At 53.6% G+C, this 16,523-nt stretch overlaps 1 protein-coding gene across 6 annotated transcripts in view; it reads right to left on the bottom strand.

Moving 5' to 3' along the window:
- The window catches only part of ZBBX (zinc finger B-box domain containing), a 341,437-nt gene that overhangs the window by 323,885 nt on the left and 1,029 nt on the right, over window positions 1-16,523 (bottom strand). The gene's annotated exons all lie outside the window — the stretch shown is intronic.

Here is a 16,523-nt window from a genome sequence, read left to right as displayed (position 1 = left end):
CACGTACTTACCCGTCCATACAACCTCAATGTGGGCGGTGAACGTCCACTTCCTGGAGTGGGAGGGACATTCGGCATCACATCGACGTCACGCGGCAGCCGGCCAATAGAAGCGGAGGGGCGGAGATGAGCGGGACATAAAAATCCCGCCCACCTCCTTCCTTCCGCATTGCTGGCCGGGAGCCGCAGGACGCAGGTAAGATCTGTTCATCGTTCCCTGGGTGTCACACACTGCGATGTGTGCTACCCCGGGTACGATGAACAATCTGACGTTCAATCGCAATCGCACGTACCTGTCACACACTACAATGTACCTTATGATGCCGGATTTGCGTTACTTACGACATGACCCCGCCGACACATTTTAAGATACATTGCAGCGTGTAAAGCGGGCTTTACCCCAGTCCTCTGCAGTCCAATCCCTGAACTTCCTGCAAAGTTCTCTGATGAAGCCCCCTTACGACATTGGGACTTCTGGAAAAATGATTGGAGAAGAAAAAGTTAGCTCTACCATTAATCCTGGGTCACGCCAATAGTAAAGCATTGTGGGATCATTCATGTGCGGGGTTCTTTTTGACGGATTACACATTAATTGGTTAGTATCGGCCAGGATTTGGCTCAGAAGCTGGTATCCAATGTTGCGGGCAGAGGGGACGCGCTCGCCACGCTCGGGTCCGGGGCTTCTGCTGCTGCTGCTCGGTGGCTCGAGCGGTGGGCCGGACCCGGGGACTCGAGCGGCGCTCCTCGCCCGTGAGTAAAAAGGGGGTGGTTGGTTTGGGGATTTAGTCCGTGACACCACCCACCGGTTGTGGTGAAGATGGGCACCACCGCTGCTGGTGACGGGGTTCCCGGGAGCGATGGTAGGGAGCAGCTGGGATGTTGTTTTCCCCCTCAGTGGGTAGGGGTTGGTGGTCCCGGGGCCCGGTGGTGTGACGGGGAGGCAGGGTTGGTGAGGTGCAGGGTTGCAGGGACAGCGCGGCGCGGTGCCGGATGGCACTGGTGTACTCACTCAGCAGCAGATTCACCAAGGCTCCGGTAAACCAAACAGCTGCATGGACGGGTCCCGCAGCCGGCTGCAGTGTCTCTCCCCGGACAGGTGATGGTGGCTGTCCTTCCCTGCACCTGTATGTACTGTGTTGACTCCGATGGCTTCCCAACGGTAGTCCGCTCCCCGGCGTATAGGTGCCGTAGGAGCCCGTGTTGCCCGCAGGCACTGGCCCTTGGATCTCTAGCCTTTGGCGGTGGCTGTATATCCTCACGGTGTGGACTTTTGCCTTCTGTCGGGACTTGGTTGTTGGGGAACCCCTGGGGTTCCTGTCACACTCGGATTTGACTATTGACGGCGGCTTCAAGCCTGGTCGGGGTCCGATGGCCCTGCCTGTGTGTGCTTAGCTTCACTCCGTTCCCCGGTTCGGTACCGGTGGGCCACCGCCCAGCCCCAGTCCTTACGGCTTTGCAGAGTTCCACCAACTCCTGCAGACGGCCACCACCGTCTGCCAACCTTGCTGTCAGTGCCTGGGCTCCTACCCAGGCACACGCAGACCTTTTACTCCTCTCACTTTCACCTCCTAAACTGATCTGTCTCCTTTTCCCGCCTCCAGGCCTGTGAACTCCTCGGTGGGTGGGGCCAACCGCCTGGCTCCGCCCCACCTGGTGTGGACATCAGGCCCTGGAGGGAGGCAACAAAAACCCTTGTTGCCTCCCTCCAGGGCCTGATGTCCACACCAGGCCCTGGAGGGAGGCAACAAAAACCCTTGTTGCCTCCCTCCAGGGCCTGGTGTGGACATCAGGCCCTGGAGGGAGGCAACAAGGGTTTTTGTCTGACTAATGTAACTGTCTGGGGGGTGGGGGGGGGTGTGTTTTGTCTGTGGCTACCTGGCTAGTCCAGGGCGCCACATTCCCCCTTGGTAAAATGCAGAACGTCCGCGGGCTGCCCGTCCATCACCGGTTTTATTTTTCAAACTGCAAAAATATAAATAATAATAATAATATAAATAACATGGGAAAAATGGTAAAACATGGTAAAACATGAAACATAAGCACACTTTAGGTCCTCTTAAACGTTACAACACACATAGACATTTTTAATAACAGACGGACGGATGTCTTCCGCTCTCCCACCCAAGCAACCTAGCCCTGATGCTGCCCCTAAGAAGTGGGCAGCACCCCTTTACCCCAGTCCAGGTTCAGGCTGCCCGAGCGGGAACGGGTACCGTAACTCGCACCCGACTGTCACTTCAGGGGACCCCACGTCCAAGGGGGGGACCCCTGACCCCCGGAGGATCGCCACTGGTTACGGTAGTGGCGGGCCTGGGCCATCACTTTCCTCCAGGCCCATCCTCCAAATCAGCCTCTCCGGAGGCGGCAACGGTATCCATCCCACAACATTATTTACAAGCCCACAAGTTCGTGGGTGGCCTGCAAGTTCTCGGCCATGTCCATGAGGAGTTTCTCATGTGGGTATGGGGAGTTAACTTAACAAAAGGGGCAACTCCAGTCCCAACGGGGACGGTTCTCTTCTCGGACGGTAATCTGGTGATTTTTTCGGTTTGATTAATTTTCATTCACTCACAACTGGAACAATCAACATACGGCACCCCTAGATGGTAGTTTCCCTGTACCTAAGTAGGGGTTGACCTAGGTTGGGGCGTGTGGACTTTCTGGGCCCAATGTCATCAGTGGAGGGCGAGGGGACAGAGGAGACAGTCAGTTCCTCTTCCCTTATGGCACGTATGGCGAGTGGAGACCCAAGGGGAGGGGGTATAGGTGCGTCCCTGGGCGCTTGTTCGAGCGGCTCACTGGCGGGCGTTTCCGTCTCCATTTCTTCCACGTGTTGTGGGAACATTATCACCGGAACAATCACCGCACTGTTTTGCATAGGCCAGTCTGCTGGGAAATCGCCCATCACTGTGTGGATCACCTTCTTCTCCTTTTCCCCGCTCGGCGTAGGAACCGGAACTTCGGTTGTCACTCTCAAGGGGTGAGGACATTTCTTCAGGTGGTCCCTGGAAACCGTAGTGGCGGTCCTCCCCTGGTCGCGAATGATCAGATAAGCCTTCTCATTCTCCCATTCAGTGGACTGTATGACATACGGGGTCCTTTCCCACTGGTCATTCAGCTTATCGGTCCGCCTCTTCCGCTTCAGCACGACATCTCCCGGCTCAAAGGGGACGGCTGACGCTTGCTTATTGAAGCGTTGCGCTTGTTTCTCTCGGCTCTGACCGAGAATCTTCTCCACATACTCCTGGACTTGGGTTTGCCGAGTATCCCAGCCAGCAGTCGAAGGGAGGGCCTCAGGGGCTTCCAAGCCCATTTCTTGGTCCACCAGCAGCCGGCCCGGTCGGGCTCTCATCAGATACGCCGGGGTGCATTTGGTAGAACTACTGGGGATGTTGTTGTACATGTCGACCAGGTCGGGCAGCTTTTCTGGCCACAGGTTCCGCTCTTCCAACGGTATCACCTTGAGGAGGTCCAGGACCAGATGGTTCATCTTTTCGCACATCCCATTAGTTTGGGCATGATATGGCGTGGTCCTGATCTTCTTACAACCATACAATTGGCAGAATTCTTGAAACACCTCTGCTTCAAAGGCTGAACCCTGGTCTGTAAGTACCCTCTCCGGGTATCTGTGCGGTCGACAGAAGTAGGCCTGAAATGCCCTGGCTGCGGTACGGCTGGTCAAATCTTTGACTGGAACAACCACCATGAATCTGAAGTAGTGGTCCACGATGGTCAAGGCATAGGTATATCCATTCCGGCTGGGTGTGAGCTTGACGTGGTCCAAGGCAACCAACTCCAGCGGTTGATGGGTGATGATCGGCTGTAGAGGGGCTCTCTGGCTGACTTCATCCTTCCTTCTCAGCGCACAGGGGCCGCACTCTCGGCACCAAGCCTCCACAGACTCCCGCATCCCACTCCAATAGAACCGCTCTCTCAGCAACATCTCCAGCTTTTTCCAGCCGAAATGCCCGGCGCCATCGTGATATGCCCGTAGGACCTTGGGCTCGCTGACCTGAGGGACCACCAGCTGACGAACCTTCTCGTGAGTCTTCGGGTTGATCAGCCCTCGATATAGCTTTCCCTCGTGCAGGTACAGCCGGGCTCGTTCTTTCCACAGTCGCTGAGCCTCAGGGGGCGCTGCCGGATCCATTCTGGAGGAACCTTGTTCAATCATGGTCTTGACCAATTGGACGGCAGGCGCTTGGTCTTGGGCTTCTCGCCATCCCTGACCGGGTAGCGGGTCCAGGTTCGCCTGTTGTTTGACATGTAGTTTTTCGACCAGCGGCCGATGGAACGCGGGCAACTCGATTTCTTCGAGGTCATCGTCTTCCGACCCCCCATCCGGCAGGTGGGGCATCCGGGACTACGCATCCGCATTGGTGTTCTTGCGGCCGGCTCTGTATTTGATAGTTAAGTCATAATTAGACAGCCTGGCCACCCACCGCTGTTCTAGAGTGCCCAGTTTGGCCGTGTCCAGATGGGTAAACGGATTATTGTCCGTGTAAGCCGTGAACTTTGCCGCTGCGAGATAATGTCGGAACCTCTTGGTGATTGCCCACACCAGGGCCAGGAACTCAAGCTTGAAGGAGCTGTAATTTTCGGGGTTCCTTTCCGTGGGCCGGAGTTTTCTGCTGGCGTAGGCGATCACCTTTTCTCACCCATCCTGGACCTGGGACAGGACTGCTCCCAAGCCCACATTGCTGGCGTCGGTGTAGAGGACGAACGGGAGGCTGTAGTCGGGGTACGCCAGGATCTCCTCTACCGTCAAGGCCGTTTTCAGCTGGTGAAAGGACTCCTCATGCTTCTTCTCCCACACAAACGGAGACCCAGGGGACCTGCCACACTTGGTCTGTCCTACGAGGAGATCTTGCATGGGGGCGGCCATCTTCGTGTACCCCTTGGATGAAGCGACGGTAGTAGCCCACCAGGCCCAGGAACTGTCTCACCTCTCTCACTGTGGTCGGTCTCGGCCAGTCTTGGATAGCAGTGATCTTCTCGGGATCTGGGGCGACACCTTCTGCGCCCACCACGTGTCCGAGGTACTGTACCCTAGGCTTCAGTAGGTGGCACTTGGAGGGCTTCAGTTTCATCCCATACTTGGCTAGGGACGCGAACACTTCAGCCAGATGTTCCAGGTGGGCCTCGTACGTCTGGGAGTATAAGATCACATCATCTAGATACAGTAGGACCGTTTCGAAATTGAGATGTCCCAGGCAACACTCCATGAGTCGTTGGAAGGTTCCGGGGGCATTGCACAGCCCGAACGGTATGCTGTTAAACTCGCAGAGTCCCATGGGAGTGGCGAATGAAGTCTTCTCACGGTCCTCTGGTGCGACCGCCACCTGCCAGTATCCGCTGGTAAGGTCAAGGGTAGAGAAGAAGTTAGCAGTTCTCAGCGCAGCTAGCGACTCTTCGATAAGGGGGAGAGGATAGGCATCTTTATGCGTTATCTGGTTGATCTTCCGGTAATCCACACACATTCTCATGGTGCCATCTTTCTTCTTCACCAGCACCAGTGAGGCTGCCCAGGGACTACAACTGTCCCGAATGACCCCTGCCTCCTTCATATTCCTCAACATGTCTTTGGCGCATTGATAATGTGCTGGGGGGATGGGCCTATATCTTTCTTTAATGGCTGGATGTATGCCGGTAGGTATATGGTGTTGAACCCCTTTAATCCTCCTGAAATCTAATGGGTGCTTGCTGAAAACCTGTTCATACTCTTGCACTATCCTGTATACCCCTTCTTTGTGATGCGTGGGTGTGGTTTCAGTGCCTACGTGTAGTTCCTGGCACCACTCCCCTAACTGTTCAGGGGGTATACGGTTACTGGCAGGGGATGCTGAGGTAGAAGGGGCGGCTTCGTGAATGGTGTAAGGGTCTAGGGTAAGCAACTTGGCAAGGGTAGCGTAACGGGGAAGTCTAACTTCCTCCTCTCCACAATTCAGCACTCTTACAGGCACTCTCCCCTTTTTGACGTCAACCACCCCTCTGGCCGCCATCACCGTGGGCCAGTGTTCAGAAGGCGTGGGTTCCACCATCGCTGGATAGTCGCGCCCCTGGGGGCCTACTGCTGCCCTGCACCAAATCATCATCTCGCTTCGGGGTGGCACTACCAAGGGGGCCACATCCATCACCCTTACTCCACCAATCTCTCCACCAGTTGAATTCACTTGTTGCTGATATAGGAGGGCCCGGATCTCACGCTGCACCGCCCTCTGTCCGCCTCCTCCTGCAGTGGCGGCCAACTGCTGCAACAGACTCAGCACCTCACTCATACAATGCTCCATCACTTTGGTCCCTAGGATTACTTTTGGGATATGGTCACTGGGTTCATTCATCACCACAATCATCCCTTGGTTCTTTAAGTCCGCACGTCCCACGGTCAGGGTCACTTGTTTGTATCCCACTTGGGTTAGAGGGAGTCCATTGGCTGCGACAAGGGTCAGGCTATCATCAGAGGGGGCAAGTTCGTCAGTACCCCAATACTGCTGGTACAGTGTATATGGTATAGTGGTTACCTGTGAGCCTGTGTCCAAGAGGGCCATGAGCGGGATGCCGTACACTGCCAGGGGGATGATGGGGTGAGCTCTGACGTACCGGTCTCGCCAATCGGGGGGGCCGTTGGTGTCTACTCCTGAGGATTGGCCCTTGGCCCCAGGGGTTGCTTGTTTAACGGGCACCACCTAGAGTAGTGGAGAGGCTTGCTGCACCTGTAACAAATAGGAGGCCCATACCGTGAGTCATTGGTCCTTCTCCACTGCATCCAGGGGACGTCCTCCGGGCTGTCGGCGAGCTGGATCCTCCCTGGGGGCTTGACTCTCGTCAGAAGCTGGAGTGCGGCGAGGATCTTGGCTAGGTCTCCATCCATGCGGCGGACCTGGGCAGCTAACTCCTCCATCATCCCGACAGGCGCTGCAGGGGCCGGTAGAGCCGGGAGAGGAGGTGCCACCGTGATAGGAGCGGTTTCAGCCAGCCATGCGGCCGCCTCAGGAGCGTCTGGCGTTGGGGCCTGCAGGGCCTTGATGGCCCGCTCCTTCAATACTGCAAAGTCCAGATTGGGGTGTTCCAGGGCCCACAGCCGTAGCTGCTTGCGGTCTTCCGCAGACCCCAGCCCTTGCAGGAATTGTTCCACTAGCATCTTATTGCTGTCTGCATCATTAATAGTGTCCACCCGCTTCAGCGTACGGAGGGCTGTTTGCAGGCGCAGGGCATAGTCTCTTATATTATCCGCAGGCCGCTGCCGACACTGATAGAACTGCATCCGCAATTCCGTTTCCGTGCGGGTCTCAAAAGCGATTTGGAGTTTCTCAACAATGGTAGTCACTGAGGCCCGGTCCGCGTCGGTCCAGGTCTCCGTCTCCTGCTCAGCCACGCCGGTTAGCTGCCCTAGCACTACCGCCGCTCGTTGCCTGTAAGTCAAGGGACATAAATCGAGGACCGGGCTAATCTTTTTCTGTAACACCTGAAAAGCATCAGGCTTTCCATCGTACTGCGGCAGCCAGGTAGCACCGGGCACATAGGGCAGGGAGAACGGCATTACCTGGGCGACCGCTGGGCCCACGGCCTCCCCCACTCTTGCGGCCGGAGAACGGGCTACCCCGTTTCCATCTACGGGCGCCGCTGCGGCTGCGACCGCCACTCCTCCAACAGCTCCGTCGGGCGCAGACCTCTTTTTCCCGCCCCCCCTTGGTTCTCTTTAGCACTTCCCTCTTCAGGGGCGGGGCTTTGCTTTCGCGCCTTCCCTGCTCGGGGAAGACGCTCGAGCGGGAAATCTTTGCGCCAAAGATGGTGGCGCTTCAAATTTTTCGGACGGATGCCGCCAGCGGGGACTGCAAGGCGCACTTCTACCGGTAGGTAGATCGGTTCTATCCTGTTCGTGACGCCAAGTTATCGCGGGCGGAGGGGACGCGCTCGCCACGCTCGGGTCCGGGGCTTCTGCTGCTGCTGCTCGGTGGCTCGAGCGGTGGGCCGGACCCGGGGACTCAAGCAGCGCTCCTCGCCTGTGAGTAAAAAGGGGGTGGTTTGTTTGGGGATTTAGTCCGTGACGCCACCCACGGGTTGTGGTGAAGATGGGCACCACCGCTGCTGGTGACGGGGATCCCGGGAGCGATGGTAGGGAGCAGCTGGGATGTGGTTTTCCCCCTCCGTGGGTAGGGGTTGGTGGTCCCGGGGCCCGGTGGTGTGACGGGGAGGCAGGGTTGGTGAGACGCAGGGTTGCAGGGACAGCGCGGCGCGGTGCCGGATGGCACTGGTGTACTCACTCAGCAACAGATGCACCAAGGCTCCGGTAAACCAAACAGCTGGATGGACGGGTCCCGCAGCCGGCTACAGTGTCTCTCCCCGGACAGGTGATGGTGGCTGTCCTTCCCTGCACCTGTATGTACTGTGTTGACTCTGATGGCTTCCCAACGGTAGTCCGCTCCACGGCGTATAGGTGCCGTAGGAGCCCGTGTTGCACGCAGGCGCTGGCCCTTGGATCTCTAGCCTCTGGCGGTGGCTGTATATCCTCACGGTGTGGACTTTTGCCTTCTGTCGGGACTTGGTTGTTGGGGAACCCCTGGGGTTCCTGTCACACTCGGATTTGACTATTGACGGCAGCTCCAAACCTGGTCGGGGTCCGATGGCCCTGCCTGTGTGTGCTTAGCTTCACTCCGTTCGCCGGTTCGGTACCGGTGGGCCACCGCCCAGCCCCGGTCCTTACGGCTTTGCAGAGTTCCACCAACTCCTGCAGATGGCCACCACCGTCTGCCAACCTTGCTGTCAGTGCCTGGGCTCCTACCCAGGCACACGCAGACCTTTTACTCCTCTCACTTTCACCTCCTAAACTGATCTGTCTCCTTTTCCCGCCTCCAGGCCTGTGAACTCCTCGGTGGGTGGGGCCAACCGCCTGGCTCCGCCCCACCTGGTGTGGACATCAGGCCCTGGAGGGAGGCAACAAGGGTTTTTGTCTGACTAATGTAACTGTCTGGGGGGTGGGGGGGGTGTGTGTGTTTTGTCTGTGGCTGCCTGGCGAGTCCAAGGCGCCACACCAACATGCCAGGTCAAACTGCAGAAGTCTTGAAAAATATTGAGTCTTTTATAACTAAAGCCTGCTTTACACGGGACGACCGATCGTGCGATTTCACGATCGATCGTACCCGCCCCCGTCATTTGTGCGTCACGGGCAGATCGCTGCCCGTGCCGCACAAAGTCGTGAAACCCCCGTCACACGTACTTACCTGCTGAGCGACCTCGGTGTGGGCGGTGAACGTCCGCTTCCTGAATGGGGAGGGACGTTGGGCGTCACAGCGACGTCACACAGCCCCCGGCCAATAGAAGTGGAGGGGTGGAGAGGAGCGGGATGTAAACATGCCGCCCACCTCCTTCCTTCCGCATAGCCGGCGGGAGCCGTGGGACGCAGGTAAGCAGAGTTCATCGCTCCCGTGTGTGTCACACGGAGCGCCGTGTGCTGCTACGGGAACGATGAACAACCTGCTGCAGGAAAAATAAACGATATCATGAAACTGAGCGACGAGTACACGACTCACGATTTGTGAGTGATACTGCGTCACTCAGAGGTTTCACACGAGACGACGTTGTGTATGATACCGGATGTGCGTCACGAAAACCGTGACCCCGACGATGCATCGCACGATCCGTCGTCTCGTGTAAAGCACCCTTAAAAGTGTAAAAATGAAATGCTGATAATTGTACTTCAGTAACCATAGAAACATCTGACTAAAATATCGAAAAAACACTGAAGCTGCAAAGTTTGCAAAATTTGGTCAGTCTTGAAACTTTCTGACCAAGACAGTACATAATTAACACCAGGACCAAGGAAGAAGGTACACATGGGATTACTTCTACATATTACGTATTTTAGAGGCAGTGATGCTGGAAAGTATAGATCAGCCGTCCCAAACCACCCCACTGTCCTGGCTGATAAAAGAACACTGTACACACCCCTATAACTGCAGATGTTAGTGCCCAGTAACTTAAGCTATAGGGTAAGGACAAACGGTGAATAAAATGGAGAGAGTGGAATGCGATAAAAAAAAAACGCATTCCACCCGCACCTATGTTACTCTATGGGGCAGATCCCATGTGCGATTTTTTTTCTCAGCCGTAATCGGAGCAAGAAAACAATCGCAGCATGCTGAGGGTGGAATCCAATTCATTGTCACTCACCCCCATACAAGTCTATGGGTGTGAGAGAAGCAATGTACTGCACTCGTATTACAATGAAGTACAGTGCGAAAATCGCATCAGCTAATAATGTAGGAGATGAGGAAATTAGTCCCTCCCTCCCCTCCGCAGCTGTGCTCCGATGCCAGGATCACATCACAGAGGCATGAGACTCGGCTTAAACTCCCAGCAAAGAGGGAGCCAAGGGTCATTAGCATAATGCATCTGCGGCTCTCGCATGAGACACTAAATGCCCATGTGTCCATGTGTACATGTCCCCCCTGCACATGAAAGAAAATAGCCAAATAACAGCAAATCCCAGGAAAACGATTGCCACATCCAGTGCAACATCCCAGGCACACAGGGGCCATCCTAATAATACAGCACCACATCCTAGAAACATGGGGGACATCCCCGCCACATGGCACCACACCTAAGGCACACAGAGGCGTATCTCAGACACATCCCAGGCACAGAGGCATATCTCAGACACACAGTGACACATCCCAGGCACAAATAGGCGTATCTCAGACACACAGCGTCACATCCGAGACACACAGATGTATATCTCAGGCTCACAGCGGCATTTCCCAGGCACACAGAAGCATATCTCAGACACACAGAGGCACATCTCAGACCCACAGCGACACATCCCAGGCACACAGAGGCGTATCTCAGACACATAGCGTCACATCCCAGGCACACAGCGGCATATCTCAAACACACAGCGGCACATCCCAGGCACAGAGAGGCATATCTCAGACACATAGCGGCACATCCCAGGCACACAGGGGCATGACAGACTCACAGCGGCACATTCCAGACACACAGAAGCATATCTGGGACACACAGCGGCAAATCCCAGTCACACAGAGGGGTATCTCAGACACACAGCAGCAAATCCCAGGCACACAGAGGCGTATCTCAGACACACAGCAGCACATCACAGGCACACAGAAGCATATCTGAGACACACAGCGGCAAATCCCAGTCACACAGAGGGGTATCTCAAACACACAGCAGCACATCCCAGGCACACAGAGGCGTATCTCAGACAAATGGCAGCATATTGCAGGCACACAGAAGCATATCTCAGACAAATAGCGGCGCATCCCAGTCACACATAGGCGTATCTCAGACACACAGCAGCACATCCCAGGCACACAGAGGCGTATCTCAGACACACAGCGGCACATCCCAGGCACAAAGAGGCATATCTCAGACTCACAGCAGCACATCCCAGGCACACAGAGGCGTATCTCAGACACACAGCGGCAATTCCCAGTCACACAAAGGCGTATCTCAGACACACAGCGGCACATCCGAGGCACACAAACGTATATCTCAAACTCACAGCGGCATTTCCCAGGCACATAGAGGCATATCTCAGACACACAGCGGCACAAACCAGGCACACAAAGGCATATCTCAGTTACCCCTCTCCACCCATAGCAGTTTTTAATTGCAATGAGATGACACACAGTTAGGGTCACAGAGCTAGGGACCCCAATATAGAGATATGCCTTGACGAGGCCTTGGGGCTCAGTTACATTGATCAATGCGATTGCTAAATATCTCCTTTTTCCTAATATTCATGGCAGGTATGCAATTCATTATTCACATGTTCAAATTAGCAAGTAGCATTTTTCATTGTATATTCCAATATTTGTCCATATGCTTGAGGCATTATACTATTATCTAAGTTTGATGTGCAGCCTTATCCGTATATAGTATGTAATTTTTGGCTTGCACTCATAATATAATATATATATTAGTGCTCACTTCAGTTATCCTATTCAGTTATATGTAGTTTTTTTCTGAATGTGAACACAGCTCCGCCCCTTTCGGCCATGTTTTTTCCATCTCCTATATAAGAAAGTCCTTAGTTACCCCTCTCCACCCATAGCAGTTTTTAATTGCAATGAGATGACACACAGTTAGGGTCACAGAGCTAGGGACCCCAATATAGAGATATGCCTTGACGAGGCCTTGGGGCTCAGTTACATTGATCAATGCGATTGCTAAATATCTCCTTTTTCCTAATATTCATGGCAGGTATGCAATTCATTATTCACATGTTCAAATTAGCAAGTAGCATTTTTCATTGTATATTCCAATATTTGTCCATATGCTTGAGGCATTATACTATTATCTAAGTTTGATGTGCAGCCTTATCCGTATATAGTATGTAATTTTTGGCTTGCACTCATAATATATATATTAGTGCTCACTTCAGTTATCCTATTCAGTTATATCTCAGACTCACAGCAGCACATCCAAGGCACACAGAGGCATATCTCAGACTCACAGCGGCATTTCCCAGCCACACAGAGACATATCTCAGACTCACAGTGGAACATTCCAGGCACACAGAGGCATATCTCAGACTCACAGCGGCACGACCCAGGCACACAGAGGCATATATCAGACACACAGCGGCACATCTCAGGCACACAGAGGCGTACCTCAGACACAGAGCGGCACATCCCATTCACACAGCAGCACATCCCAGGCACAAAGAGGCATATCTCAGACTCACAGCAGCACATCCCAGGCACACAGAGGCGTATCTCACTCACAGTGGCACATTTCAGGCACACAGAGGCATATCTCAGATTCACAGCAGCACGACCCAGGCACACAGAGGCATATATCAGACACACAGCGGCACATGCCAGGAACACAGAGGCGTATCTCAGACACACAGCGGCACATCCGAGGCACACAAACGTATATCTCAAACTCACAGCGGCATTTCCCAGGCACATAGAGGCATATCTCAGACTCTCACCGGTACGACCCAAGCACACAGAGGCATATCTCAGACACACAGCAGCACATCCCAGGCACACAGAGGCGTATCTCAGACACACAGCGGCAATTCCCAGTCACACAAAGGCGTATCTCAGACACACAGCGGCACATCCGAGGCACACAAACGTATATCTCAAACTCACAGCGGCATTTCCCAGGCACATAGAGGCATATCTCAGACACACAGCGGCACAAACCAGGCACACAAAGGCATATCTCAGTTACCCCTCTCCACCCATAGCAGTTTTTAATTGCAATGAGATGACACACAGTTAGGGTCACAGAGCTAGGGACCCCAATATAGAGATATGCCTTGACGAGGCCTTGGGGCTCAGTTACATTGATCAATGCGATTGCTAAATATCTCCTTTTTCCTAATATTCATGGCAGGTATGCAATTCATTATTCACATGTTCAAATTAGCAAGTAGCATTTTTCATTGTATATTCCAATATTTGTCCATATGCTTGAGGCATTATACTATTATCTAAGTTTGATGTGCAGCCTTATCCGTATATAGTATGTAATTTTTGGCTTGCACTCATAATATATATATTAGTGCTCACTTCAGTTATCCTATTCAGTTATATCTCAGACTCACAGCAGCACATCCAAGGCACACAGAGGCATATCTCAGACTCACAGCGGCATTTCCCAGCCACACAGAGACATATCTCAGACTCACAGTGGAACATTCCAGGCACACAGAGGCATATCTCAGACTCACAGCGGCACGACCCAGGCACACAGAGGCATATATCAGACACACAGCGGCACATCTCAGGCACACAGAGGCGTACCTCAGACACAGAGCGGCACATCCCATTCACACAGCAGCACATCCCAGGCACAAAGAGGCATATCTCAGACTCACAGCAGCACATCCCAGGCACACAGAGGCGTATCTCACTCACAGTGGCACATTTCAGGCACACAGAGGCATATCTCAGATTCACAGCAGCACGACCCAGGCACACAGAGGCATATATCAGACACACAGCGGCACATGCCAGGAACACAGAGGCGTATCTCAGACACACAGCGGCACATCCGAGGCACACAAACGTATATCTCAAACTCACAGCGGCATTTCCCAGGCACATAGAGGCATATCTCAGACTCTCACCGGTACGACCCAAGCACACAGAGGCATATCTCAGACACACAGCAGCACATCCCAGGCACACAGAGGCGTATCTCAGACACACAGCGGCAATTCCCAGTCACACAAAGGCGTATCTCAGACACACAGCGGCACATCCGAGGCACACAAACGTATATCTCAAACTCACAGCGGCATTTCCCAGGCACATAGAGGCATATCTCAGACACACAGCGGCACAAACCAGGCACACAAAGGCATATCTCAGTTACCCCTCTCCACCCATAGCAGTTTTTAATTGCAATGAGATGACACACAGTTAGGGTCACAGAGCTAGGGACCCCAATATAGAGATATGCCTTGACGAGGCCTTGGGGCTCAGTTACATTGATCAATGCGATTGCTAAATATCTCCTTTTTCCTAATATTCATGGCAGGTATGCAATTCATTATTCACATGTTCAAATTAGCAAGTAGCATTTTTCATTGTATATTCCAATATTTGTCCATATGCTTGAGGCATTATACTATTATCTAAGTTTGATGTGCAGCCTTATCCGTATATAGTATGTAATTTTTGGCTTGCACTCATAATATATATATTAGTGCTCACTTCAGTTATCCTATTCAGTTATATCTCAGACTCACAGCAGCACATCCAAGGCACACAGAGGCATATCTCAGACTCACAGCGGCATTTCCCAGCCACACAGAGACATATCTCAGACTCACAGTGGCACATTCCAGGCACACAGAGGCATATCTCAGACTCACAGCGGCACGACCCAGGCACACAGAGGCATATATCAGACACACAGCGGCACATCTCAGGCACACAGAGGCGTACCTCAGACACAGAGCGGCACATCCCATTCACACAGCAGCACATCCCAGGCACAAAGAGGCATATCTCAGACTCACAGCAGCACATCCCAGGCACACAGAGGCGTATCTCACTCACAGTGGCACATTTCAGGCACACAGAGGCATATCTCAGATTCACAGCAGCACGACCCAGGCACACAGAGGCATATATCAGACACACAGCGGCACATCCGAGGCACACAAACGTATATCTCAAACTCACAGCGGCATTTCCCAGGCACATAGAGGCATATCTCAGACTCTCACCGGTACGACCCAAGCACACAGAGGCATATCTCAGACACACAGCGGCACATACCAGGCATACAAAGGCATATCTCAGACTCACAGCAGCACATCCCAGGCACACAGAGGCATATCTCACTCACAGTGGCACATTTCAGGCACACAGAGGCATATCTCAGATTCACAGCAGCACGACCCAGGCACACAGAGGCATATATCAGACACACAGCGGCACATGCCAGGAACACAGAGGCGTATCTCAGACACACAGCGGCACATCCCAGTCACACAGAGGCGTATCTCAGACACACAGCGGCAAATCCCAGTCAAACAGAGGCGTATCTCAGACACACAGCGGCAAATCCGAGGCACACAAATGTATATCTCAGACTCACAGCGGCACATCCCAGGTACACAAAAGCGCATCACAGACACACAGCGGAACATCCCAGGCACAGAGAGTCATATCTGAGACACACAACGGCACATCCCAGGCACAGAGGCATATCTCAGACACACAGAGACACATCCTAGGCACAAAGAGACGTATCTCAGACACACAGCGCCACGTTCCAGGCACACAGAGGCATAACTCAGACACACAGCGGCACATCCGAGAAACACAGATGTATCTCAGACTCACAGCGGCATTTCACAGGCACACAGTCGTATCTCAGACACACAGTGGCTCATCCCAGGCACAGAGAAGCATATCTCAGACACACAGAGGCACATCCCAGGCACACAGAGGCACATCCCAGGCACACAGAGGCATATCTTAGACTCACACCAGCACATCCCAGGCACACAGAGGCGTATCTCAGACACACAGCGGCACATCCCAGTCACTCAGAGGCGTATCTCAGACACACAGCGCCACATCCGAGGCACACAAACGTATATCTCAGACTCACAGCGGCATTTCCCAGGCACATAGAGGCATATCTCAGACTCACACCGGCACGACCCAGGCACACAGAGGCATATCTCAGACACACAGCGGCACATACCAGGCATACAAAGGCATATCTCAGACTCACAGCAGCACATCCCAGGCACACAGAGGCATATCTCAGACTCACAGTGGCATTTCCCAGCCACACAGAGGCATATCTCAGATTCACAGCAGCACGACCCAGGCACACAGAGGCATATATCAGACACACAGCGGCACATCCCAGTCACAAAGCAGCACATCCCAGGCACACAGAGGCATATCTGAGACACACAGCTGCAAATCCCCGTCACACAGAGGCGTATCTCAGACACACAGCGCCACATCCCAGGCACACAGAGGCGTATCTCAGACACACAGCGGCACATCCCAGGCA

This window comes from Anomaloglossus baeobatrachus, chromosome 3 (genome assembly GCF_048569485.1).
Source record: "Anomaloglossus baeobatrachus isolate aAnoBae1 chromosome 3, aAnoBae1.hap1, whole genome shotgun sequence".
Lineage (NCBI taxonomy): Eukaryota > Metazoa > Chordata > Amphibia > Anura > Aromobatidae > Anomaloglossus > Anomaloglossus baeobatrachus.
This window is presented reverse-complemented; position numbering and strand designations above follow the sequence as displayed.